The 10628-nt window shown below is 46.2% G+C and overlaps 1 long non-coding RNA gene across 1 annotated transcript; it reads right to left on the bottom strand.

Annotated features, from left to right (window-relative positions):
• Positions 1-285: 285 nt before the first annotated feature.
• Positions 286-10220, bottom strand: LOC115892781. Its single transcript, XR_004052690.1, has 3 exons — positions 10186-10220; positions 3142-3263; positions 286-720 (listed from the first exon to the last, which is right to left on the bottom strand). It is a non-coding gene; the product is annotated as an uncharacterized LOC115892781 (long non-coding RNA).
• Between the last annotated feature and the right edge of the window lie 408 nt (positions 10221-10628).

Genomic DNA, 10628 nt, shown 5'->3' with positions numbered 1-10628 from the left:
AGTCCCTGATGCCAAAAATGTTGGGGAACTCTGATCTAGAGTTGAAGACCTCACCGAAGGACTGGTAATGGAAATACTGGAGCAAAACAGTTACAGTAAAAGGCACTCAAATTTCAAATCACGACCATTGGCCTTTGGCTATCTGTTTTTGGTGTTTGTTTTCCTTGAATACAACTCAGAGTTCCCTCATCAGGAAGAGCTGGGTTTCTTTGGCTGAACCATCATTTGACATCCCTCCTCCTACTCCCAAGAAGACAGGAAAATTAGGAAGTAAGCCAGAGCAGATCCCAAAAAAATAAAAAAACAAAAAGGAAACCCATTACATATCTACATCTATCTTATTATGTATCTTGGTCCATAGGATCTAATTTTTTTTGGTAGGAACATCAGGCATGCTCTTCCTCCAAATATCCAACTTTGAATAAACTCTCCAGCCATCTCTTCTATATTCATACTCGCCAACATAAGTGAGGAATGATGTCATTAACAAACACTCACTTCCTTCCTCTGTGGATGCTCCACTCATCAAAGATTCAGTAACATCTCCCCAGTGTGATCTGCTGCACCAGGTAGGATCCTGAGAATTCCCAAGGGAACCTGGGCCAAGTTTATCTTGGCATTTCTGTTTTCACTTGTGATCTCCTTATTCATCTTCATTTCCTGGTAGCTAACACGGCCACAGCTGGCACACAGTAGGACTTCAGGAAACATCCGTCAAATCTAAATGAAAAAATGTTCAATTAGATTTGACAGTGGCTTCCCATTGTGAATATAAACAAGATGCCCACCTGCATGTGTTGGTATCACCTCCATATCCCAGCAGGGCTTCAGCACTGCCCTGACATTACCTGGCAGCCTCTGAGGTGGGCGCTTTGCTGGTTCTGAGTTTTTCCTGCCTTGCAGTAGCACTGGGTGAGGCAGAAGTCTGCAGCGAATAATGGGATGAGCTGGGGAAAAATGAGTCCCAACCAGACAGCTTGCCACGACCAGCCCATTGCTGTCTGTGACATGCTTTTTCCTCCTCTGACTGTCACTTTCCTTTCTTAACCACCATGTGAACCAGTCCTTTCATTGTTTCTAAAGTGACTTATTCTGAGCTTTTAGAAAAGCTCTCTTGTTTTTACATGTTAAGGTTTAGAGTGAAATTTCTAGTCTTTTCATTCCTATCCTTCATGATTTTATGACTTGTGATTACACTCAATCCTACATGCTGAAGAGTCTGAACTCATTTCATCTATCTTTAAAAAAATACTCCATTTCCTTGTTTGCCCCTTTCTGAATATTTTGTGGTTCATTTTTCTTTCTCCGGAAGTACAATAACCAGATGAGAAGTGTAAAAAGAATGTATCATGGAGGCTGGAGCAGTGGCTCACGCCTGTAATCCCAGCACTTTGGGAGGCCAAGGCAGGCAAACCATGAGGTGAGGAGATAGAAGCCATCCTGGCTAACACAGTGAAACCCCCCCGTCTGTACTAAAAATACAAAAAAATTAACCGGGCATGGTGGCAGGTGCCTGTAATCCCAGCTGCTTGAGAGGCTGAGGCAGGAGAATCGCTTCTACCCGGGAGGTAGAGGTTGCAGTGAACCGAGATGGCACCACTGCACTCTAGCCTGGGCAACAGAGCGAGACTCCGCCTCCAAAAAAAAAAAAAAAAAAGAATGTATCATGCTTATGACAAATGGAAGACAACTTGGAGAGATCCCCAGGATATAGTGCTGAATGAATGAATAAAAACAAGCTGCAGTCCTGCATGTATTGCTCAGACCATTCGTATTTTATAAAATGCTCTATATTATAAAGTTCTGGAAGGTTCCGTGTTGATGAGAGGTGTGATGCCCACTGTGACCTTGATGTGTGTATGTGTATATAAGGAACTATGGAACTATGGGACTGTTCATTTATCCTTGCGCTGGATTTGCTTTTTAGAACATTTCCCAAAAGCTTTCCTGAAATACTTAATATATTAGATGGGCTTCAGGGCAGTTCATGAGTTCCCTAAGATTATAGGCCAAACTTCGTGAGTAGAAACAAACGTCTGTCTTTCCAGAGAGAGGGTTTATACTTTTGTTTTTTTGTTTTGTTTTGTTTTGTTTTTTGTGTGTGTGTGTATTTTTTTTTTTTTTTTGAGATGGAGTCTTTCGCTGTCACCCGGGCTGGAGTGTAATGGTGCGATCTCGGCTCACTGCAACCTCCGCCTCCCGGGTTCACGCGATTCTCCTGCCTCAGCTTCCCAAGTAGCTGGGATTACAAGTGCACACTACCACATCTGGCTAATTTTTTGTATTTTTAGTAGAGACAGGGTTTCACTATGTTGGCCAGACTGGTCTCAAACTCCTGACCTCGTGATCTATCCACCTTGGTTTCCCAAAGTGCTGGGATTACAGGCATGAGCCACCACGCCCAGAGGATTTATAAGAATCCCAGGCCGGGAGCGGTGGCTCATGCCTATAATCCCAGCACTTTGGGAGGCCAAGGTAGGCGGTCACGAGGTCAGGAGTTTGAGACCAGCCTGGCCAGCATGGCGAAACCGCATCTCTACTAAAAAATACAAAAACTTAGCCAGGTGTGGTGGTGCACGCCTGTAATCCCAGCTGCTTGGGAGGCTGAGGCAGGAGAATTGCTTGAGCCCGGGAGGCGGAGGTTGCAGTGAGCCGAGATTGCGCCACTGCACTCCAGCCTGGGCAACAGAGTGAGAGTCTGTCTCAAACAAACAAACAAAGAATCCCAAAGGGAATATATATGGCCCAAGAGGGACTAAGAACCACTGGTTGAGATAACTGTACCACTTCATACTCTGTTTTCTCATGGTTTAACTCAAGAAGCATGCTATTATCTGAAAAACATACATAATTGGTCAATCTTTAACGTTATAAAATAGTGGCATATGACTTTCACTCTGCCATAAAGACTAATAGAGAAATCAATAATGTTACCATGTGGTACTGTATCCTTCCCACGAATATACTTAAATATATTTAGCCTTTTCCTAAAATAGATGCCAGGGCCCTTGGGGCTGTCTGATCCATCAGCACCAGGCTATGGGCAGTAAGGAATGTTCAGAATGTATTTTCTACAGCTTCTATTTGTTTTACTTTGCCAATTAACCTCATCTGTGGTGTTAAGCAAGTAACAAGACATACCTCATTTCTCTTGTTCAGCCTCACTCACAGGTGCTGTGTCATGTGGCCTGATGGTAAAGGGCTTGGGATCAGATCCTGTACTCCTCTGGGCTCCCAAGGAAAGTCTCTTCACCTTACCCCATCTGTGGGATGAGACCAGTGATAATATCTACCTGTGGCAGTCACTACTGGTTATCTCCCAATATCCATTTTCCCCTTCTTCCTTAGTAAAGGAACAACAATGTCTTAGCTGCGCACACTGCAAGTTAGACAACAGACCGTGTTTCCCAGCTTCCCTTGCAGCCATATGACTAAGTTCTGGTCAATGAGACAAAAGGAGAAATCCTATATAGTACAGGGTATGTGGTCTAGAAATATGGTATAAAAGTTTCCATGGTATAAGTTTCTGGAACCCTCCCTTCCTCCCACCCTTCCTTTCCTTCCTTCCTCTGGAACCGTTCCTTCCTTCCTTCCCTCCTTTCCTCCCTCCCTTCCTTCCTTCTTTCCCTCCTTCCCTCCCTCCCTTCCTTCCTTTCTTCCTTCCTCTGGAACCCTTCCCTCCCTCCCTCCCTCTGGAACCCCCTCCCTCCCTCCCTCCCTCCCTTCCTTCCTCTGGAACCCTTCCCTCCCTCCCTCACTCTGGAACCCCTCCCTCCCTCCCTCCCTTCCTTCCTCTGGAACCCCTCCCTCCCTCCCTCCCTTTCTTCCTTCCTTCGTCTGGAACCCCTCCCTCCCTCCCTCCCTTTCTTCCTTCGTCTGGAACCCCCTCCCTCCCTCCCTCCCTTCCTTCCTTCCTCTGGAACCCTTCCCTCCCTCCCTCACTCTGGAACCCCTCCCTCCCTCCCTCCCTTTCTTCCTTCCTTCGTCTGGAACCCCTCCCTCCCTCCCTCCCTTTCTTCCTTCCTTTGTCTGGAACCCTTCCCTCCCTCCCTCCCTCCCTTCCTTCCTCTGGAACTCTTCCCTCCCTTCCTCCCTTCTTTCCTTCCTTCCTTCCTTCCCTTCCTCTGGAACCCTTCTCTCTCTCTCTCTCTCTCTCTCTCTCTCTCTCTCTCTCTCTCTCTCTCTCTCTCCCCTCTCTCTCTCTCTCTCCCTCTCTCTCTCTCTCTCTCTCTCTCTCTCTCTTTCTGACAGAGTCTCGTTTTGTTGCCTTCCAGGTCAAGCAATTCTCCTTCCTCAGCCTCCTGAGTAGCTAGGACTACAGGCACATGCCTGGCTCATTTTTGTATTTTTACTAGAGACAGGGTTTCACCATGTTGGACAAGCTGGTCTTGAACTTCTGACCTCAGGTGATCCACCCTCCTCAGCCTCCCAAAATGCTGGAATGATAGGTGTGAGTCATCCCCCCACCGGCCAGTTTCTGGGATCTTTCTATAAAAAAGGGGATGCTTATGCTGGGCAACATAGGGAGATCTTGTTTCCATACACAAAATATTTAAAAATTAGCTGGGTGCAGTGGTGTGTGCCTGTGGTCCTAGCTACTTGAGAGGCTGAGGTGGGAAGACTGCTTGAGCCTGGGAGGTTGAGGCTGAAGTGAGCTGTGATCGTGCCACTGCACTCCAGCCTGGGTGATAGAGTGAGATTCTGCCTCAAAAAAAAAAAAAAAAAAAAAAAAAAAAAAGGATGCCCTTTTTTATCTTTTTTTCCTCCTTCTTACTGCCTAAAATGTGGAAGTAATAGCTGGTATTCTAGCAGTCATCCTGGACTATGAGGTAACCTTAGGAAGACAATCTATGCACAACAAAGCAACAGTATAGAAATTGGGGCCAGGTGTGGTGGCTCATGCCTATAATTCCAGTGCTTTGGGAGGCGGAGGCAGGAGGATCATTTGAGTCCAAGAGTTCCAGACCAGGCTGGGCAATGTGGCAAGACTCTGTCTTTACATACACAGACACACACACACACAAATTAGCTGGGCGTGGTGGTGGTGTGAGCTTGTGGTCCCAGCTACTCAAGATTGGAGGACTGCTTGAGCCCAGGAGGTCAAGGCTGCAATGAGCCGTGTTTGTGCAATGAGCCGTGTTTGTACAACTGCACTCCAGCCTGGGTGAGAGTGAGACCCTGGCTAAAAAAAAAAAAAAAGAAATTGGGTTTTAACACCACCAAGTCAATATAACAAATCTGAATTGTTTGCTTCTGTACTTCTTTTATGTGTGAAGTAAACCATGTACACATACACACAAATATAATAAAGCCTTAAGCCACTATTTTGTAAGTCTTTGTTACTTATAACCAAACACAACCCTTACTAAACTACCACTTCTTTGATTCATTTGAACTACTGCTGCTGCTGCTTTTTTTTTTTTTTTTTGAGACGTAGTCTCGCTCTGTCGCCCAGGCTGGAGTGTAATGGCATGATCTCCACACACTGCAAGCTCCGCTTCCTGGGTTCACGCCATTCTCCTGCTTCAGCCTTCTGAGTAGCTGGCACTACAGGCGCCCCCCACCACGCCGGGCTACAGGTGTGATTACAGGTGTGAGCCACCGTGCCTGGCCTTTTTTTTTTTTTTTATTGAGAAGGAGTCTTGCTCTGTCACCCTAGAGTGCAGTGGCGCGATCCAGGCTTACTGCAACCTCCGCCTCCTGGGTTCAAGCGATTCTCCTGCCTCAGCCTCCTGAGTAGCTGGGATTACAGGCGCCCACCACCGCGCCCAGCTAATTTTTGTATTTTTAGTAGAGACGGGGCTTCACCACGTTAGTCAGGCTGATCTCGAACTCCTGACCTTAGGTGATCTGCCCATCTCGGCCTCCCAAAATGCTGGGATTCCAGGTGTGAGCCACCGTGCCCGGCAAAATGCACAAATCTTAAGTTTTGACCAATGTATATACCCATGTAACTTTTTGTTGTTGTTGTTGAGATAGAGTCTCACTCTGTTGCCCAGGCTGCAGTGCAGTGGTGTGATCTCGGCTCACTGCAACCTCTGCCTCCTATATACCCATGTAACTTGAATCCCTAACAAATTAAAAAAAAAAAAATGATCACCTCTGAAAATTCTGTCAGGCCCCTCTGCAGTCAATCTCCACTCCCACCCTATTTAGCAACTATTCTGATTTTTTTCACTATAGTTTTGCCTGTTCTAAAATTCCTCAAACTTTTAATAAACTGTCAGTGGAGAGTAAGCAGATATTCTCAACTACTGTAGGATGGATTATAAATTGGTATATCCTTTTTAGAAGGCTATCTGGCAGTATGTAATTAGTAAAATAAAATTTATGCATTCCTTTTGACTTAGTAATTTTATGGGAGGAATTTTCTGAGAGGTCTACCAGTTCATGTATGCAAAGAAGGCAGTCGCAAAGCTGTTCACTGAAGCATTGTTTGTGAAAGCAAAGGATTGGAAATAACCTAAATGCCCATCAGTAGGGGAAAAGTTAAATGAATGAACAGTCACACCTTGCAGCAATTATAAGAAATGATTTAGTGATATGGCAAGATCGCCAGGATAATCATTAAACGCAGAAAAGCAAGTTACAAGACGCTACATACCCAACATAAAACCATTACACAGAACACCAATAAAAACAAAACGAAACACAAAACATATGCCCAAGGTGTATTTCTGTTAGTCCATATACCAAACTGACATCCAGTAGTTACCTCTGAGGAGAGGACTGGGATTATGGGAAAGGAGAGAAGGTGCTCAAGGGGTTTTTCCTTTGTTGTATTGTTTGAATCTTTTACAATAAAACTACACATGTGTCTTAGAGGATTAAGTTATTTTTAAAAAAAGACTACTGATGGCCGGGCATGGTGGCGGGTGCCTGTAATCCCAGCACTATGGGAGGCCGAGGCAGGCGGATCACCTGAGATTAGGAGTTCGAGACCAGACTGGCCAACATGGTGAAACCCCGTCTCTACTAAAAGTACAAAATTAGCTGGGCGTGCTGGCGGGTGCCTGTAATCCCAGCTACTCGGGAGGCTGAGGCAAGAGAATCGCTTGAACTCAGGAGGCAGAGGTGGCAGTGAGTTGATATCCTGCCACTGCACTCCAGCCTGGGTGACACAGCAAGACTCCATTTCAAAAAAAAAAAAAAGACTACTGACATAAATAGGGATAGGAGATAGGAAATAGGTGAATTTGTGGAGAGGGAGGAGAGAAATTAAAGTTTTTTTCTATGCTATATATTGACAGTGTTATGTCTCCCAGCAAAGGAGCTTTCCCCAGCCTCTCTATTAATACACATCTCTCTTCAGGCTCCTCGTTAATGTATCATTTCTTCTTCTCTGCCACTTACATTAATATATTAATGGTTTTAAATGAAAGTGCCTATATGTTCACAGATTAAGTATGCAAAATGTTTTCTAAATGAAAAATGAAATATACCAATCTCATATTTAAGGAGAGACCTTATGTGTCTTAGTCTGTTCGGACTGCTATAGCAGAATACCATAAACTGGGTGGCTTACAAACAACAGCAATTTACTTCTCATAGTTCTGGAGGCTGTGAAGTCCAAGATCAAGTCACCAGCAGTGTCTGATGAGAGCCCACTTCCTGGTTTATAGATTAAACCTTTTTGCTGTGTTCTCACAATGGTGGAAGCAGCAAGCAGCAGCCTAGGACCTCTTTTTTTTTTTTTTGAGATGGAGTCTCACTCTGTCGCCCAGGATGTAGTGCAGTGACGCAATCTCAGCTCACTACAACCTCTGCCTCCCAGGTTCAAGCAATTCCCTGCCTCAGCCTCCTGAGTAGCTGGGATTACAGGTGCCCGCCACCACTCCTGGCTAATATTTGTACTTTTAGTAGAGACGGGGTTTCACCATCTGGGCCAAGCTGGTTTTGAACTCCTGACCTCGTGATCCACCTGCCTTGGCCCCCCAAAGTGCTGGGATTACAGGCGTGAGCCACCGCACCCAGCCTAGGACCTCTTTTATAAGGGCACTAATCCTATTAAAGGGGGCTCTGCCCTCATGGCCTAATCATGGTCCAAACGCCCCAACTTCAAATACCTTCACATTGGGGATTACCTTTCAACTTCTGGAGGGCATAAATATTTATTAGTCTATAGCATTGTATGAAAATTCTTTCCCTCTTTGTGGAGAGGAGGAATGTCACTATCTAGAAAATGCAGAGGCTGAAGTTCAGTGGGACCTAAAAAAAATGGGGGCTCATCTTAAGTTGTGATAAACTGATACAGAAGCTTGATAAATTGTAAAACATCTTCAGATACTTGTTCACTTACTGAACATTTATTAAACACCTACTATGTATCAGGGGCTATGCCAAGTTCACACATATGCATCTTAAATATCCCATGACCTCAAGGAACTCCCAGCGTAATCTGGTAGTAATGGCAAATGCACATAAACAATTACAGAGCTACAGTAATTGTAGGGAAAAACCATAAAACCTCCAAACTCAAAAGTATAGCATCTGCATTTCCTGGGGTCATCTAAGACTCCACCTCTCAACTCTGGAATCTGCAGTTTAACTAGGATCCCAGGTGATTTGGATCTTATTTGAGAAGTAGCCATGCTCAGTGTCTCACGCCTGCAATCTCAGCACTTTGGGAGGCCAAGGCGGCCGGATCACCCGAGGTCGAGAGTTCCAGACCAGCCTGACTAATACGGAGAAACCCTATTTCTACTAAAAATACTAAATTAGCTGGGTGTGGTGGCAAATGCCCGTAATCCCAGCTACTCAGGAGGCTGAGGCAGGAGAATCGCTTGAACCCCAGAGGCGGAAGTCGCAGTGAGCATAGATCGCACCATCACACTCCAGCCTGGGCAACAAGAGTGAAACTCAGTCTCAAAACAAAAAAAAGATTTGAGAAGCGATGAACTCTGGGATTACAGAAGGAACTACGGGGGTGAAGGAGTTGCAAGGGGTGGGGGGCAGGAAGTTAAAAAAAAAAGAAGCAACTACTATTGATCCTTGGGAAGTGGTAAGAGAGGTCTTCAGATGTGAGGGGTGATAGGAACATTCCAGGCTGAAAAAATAAGCAGGCCCATGATCAAGGTAGTTAGAACTAGTAAGAGGTGTTCTGTTATTAGAAGTTTCGTCTGGGAGGGGCAGTGGGCACTTAGGAAGATATGGGAGATAGGGCAGAAAAAGTAGGCTGAGGCCAGAGGCAGAAAGGCCACACTGACCCGCTGAGGGTTATGGAAGAAGCCACAGAAAATTTTAAGCAAGAATGTGACAAGACCAGTCTTATGTTTGGACATAATTCTGGTGGCAGAGTGGAGGACGAAATGCAGGAGAGGCTGGAGCAGGCAGGCAGACATGTATCCTTAAATGAGCACCATTCACTTTTGGACTAGAAAGGAAGTCTGAATATTAAGAAGTGTAGAGGCCACAGGGTCCTATGCAAACAGAAAAGCAGAGGGTTTCAGCTGCAGTAGGATACAGGGGGGTTCCTTCTCAGCTCAGGAGTGTGGCCTTGGACTGGCATCTTCAGCATCACCTAGGAGTTGTTAGAAATGCACATTATCAAGCGTCACCTTAGAAGTAGTGAGGGAACCTTGGGGATGGGGCACACAAATCTGGCTTTGAACAACTTTTCCAGGTGATTCTGATGCATGCTAAAGTTAAGAACCACTGCTCTAGCCCGCCAAAAATCATGTCTCAGGTGGTAAAGGCTTAAAACTGCACAACTTGCTTACTGTCTTTTTAAAAAAGAACGAGGGTAATGAGAAATGGGTTTCTATGTTGATTGGGGCAGAACAAAAGCCACATACAACCTAGATTTTATATAGTGCCAGAAAAAAAATACTGACCATCTTGTCCAAAAGTCTCATATTTGGAGAATTAAAATAGTTTTGGTCGAGGCCATGATGTTCTCGGTAACCTAAATTAATTTATAAAATTCTTTCTGTTCCCTTTATTTCCCACAAAAACACCCGCAGTAAAAACGCTGGGATTCATCTCGGCCCTCTGAAAACCGTGTTTCCGACGCAACCTCCCGTTAGAAAAACACAATTCCAAATTAAAAACCCGGAGAACTGAGCGGCGGGGCTGGCGCCACCGTCCCGGGACAGCGCGGCCTTTCCCAGCCACACCCCTGCGCGCCGCCGGCCTCCTTCCCCGGCAGTTCCCAAAGATAAATAAATCCTCCTTGTTTTTCCAGACCTGAAATTAACGGTGACTCACAGAGCACTCTGCATGGCCACGGTCGCCTCGGGAAGGAGGAAAAATGTGCAGATTTTTTTCCCCCTCACGCGAGGGCAAGACAAGCCAGGCTGGGCCAATCAGGGGAGGGCGGCGGGAATCGCACCAAAGTAGGTAAAAAATGCGTGAGGCGTCCCCGCCGCCGCGGTCCGCGACTCCGCTCCCGCGGGTCCTCCCCCACCGCGGCCCCCGTCCTCGGGCCCTACCCCCCACACCCCCAACATCCCTCTCCTTCCACCACTCTGTGTCCCTGTCTCTCACCTCTCCCTAATCCCGCTCCTCCCCCAACTCTGTCCACTCCCTCACCTCTCCCCTTCCCTCCCCCATCACCCCTACCCCCACTAAGTGCCCCTCGCCCCTCCCCCTACATCCCGTCCCCACTCTGTCCCCTCTCCCTCACCTCT

This window comes from Rhinopithecus roxellana, chromosome 13 (assembly GCF_007565055.1).
Source record: "Rhinopithecus roxellana isolate Shanxi Qingling chromosome 13, ASM756505v1, whole genome shotgun sequence".
Classification (NCBI taxonomy): Eukaryota; Metazoa; Chordata; class Mammalia; order Primates; family Cercopithecidae; genus Rhinopithecus; species Rhinopithecus roxellana.
The sequence above is the reverse complement of the archived record's forward strand: the minus strand, read 5'-3'. Positions and strand labels throughout refer to the sequence as shown.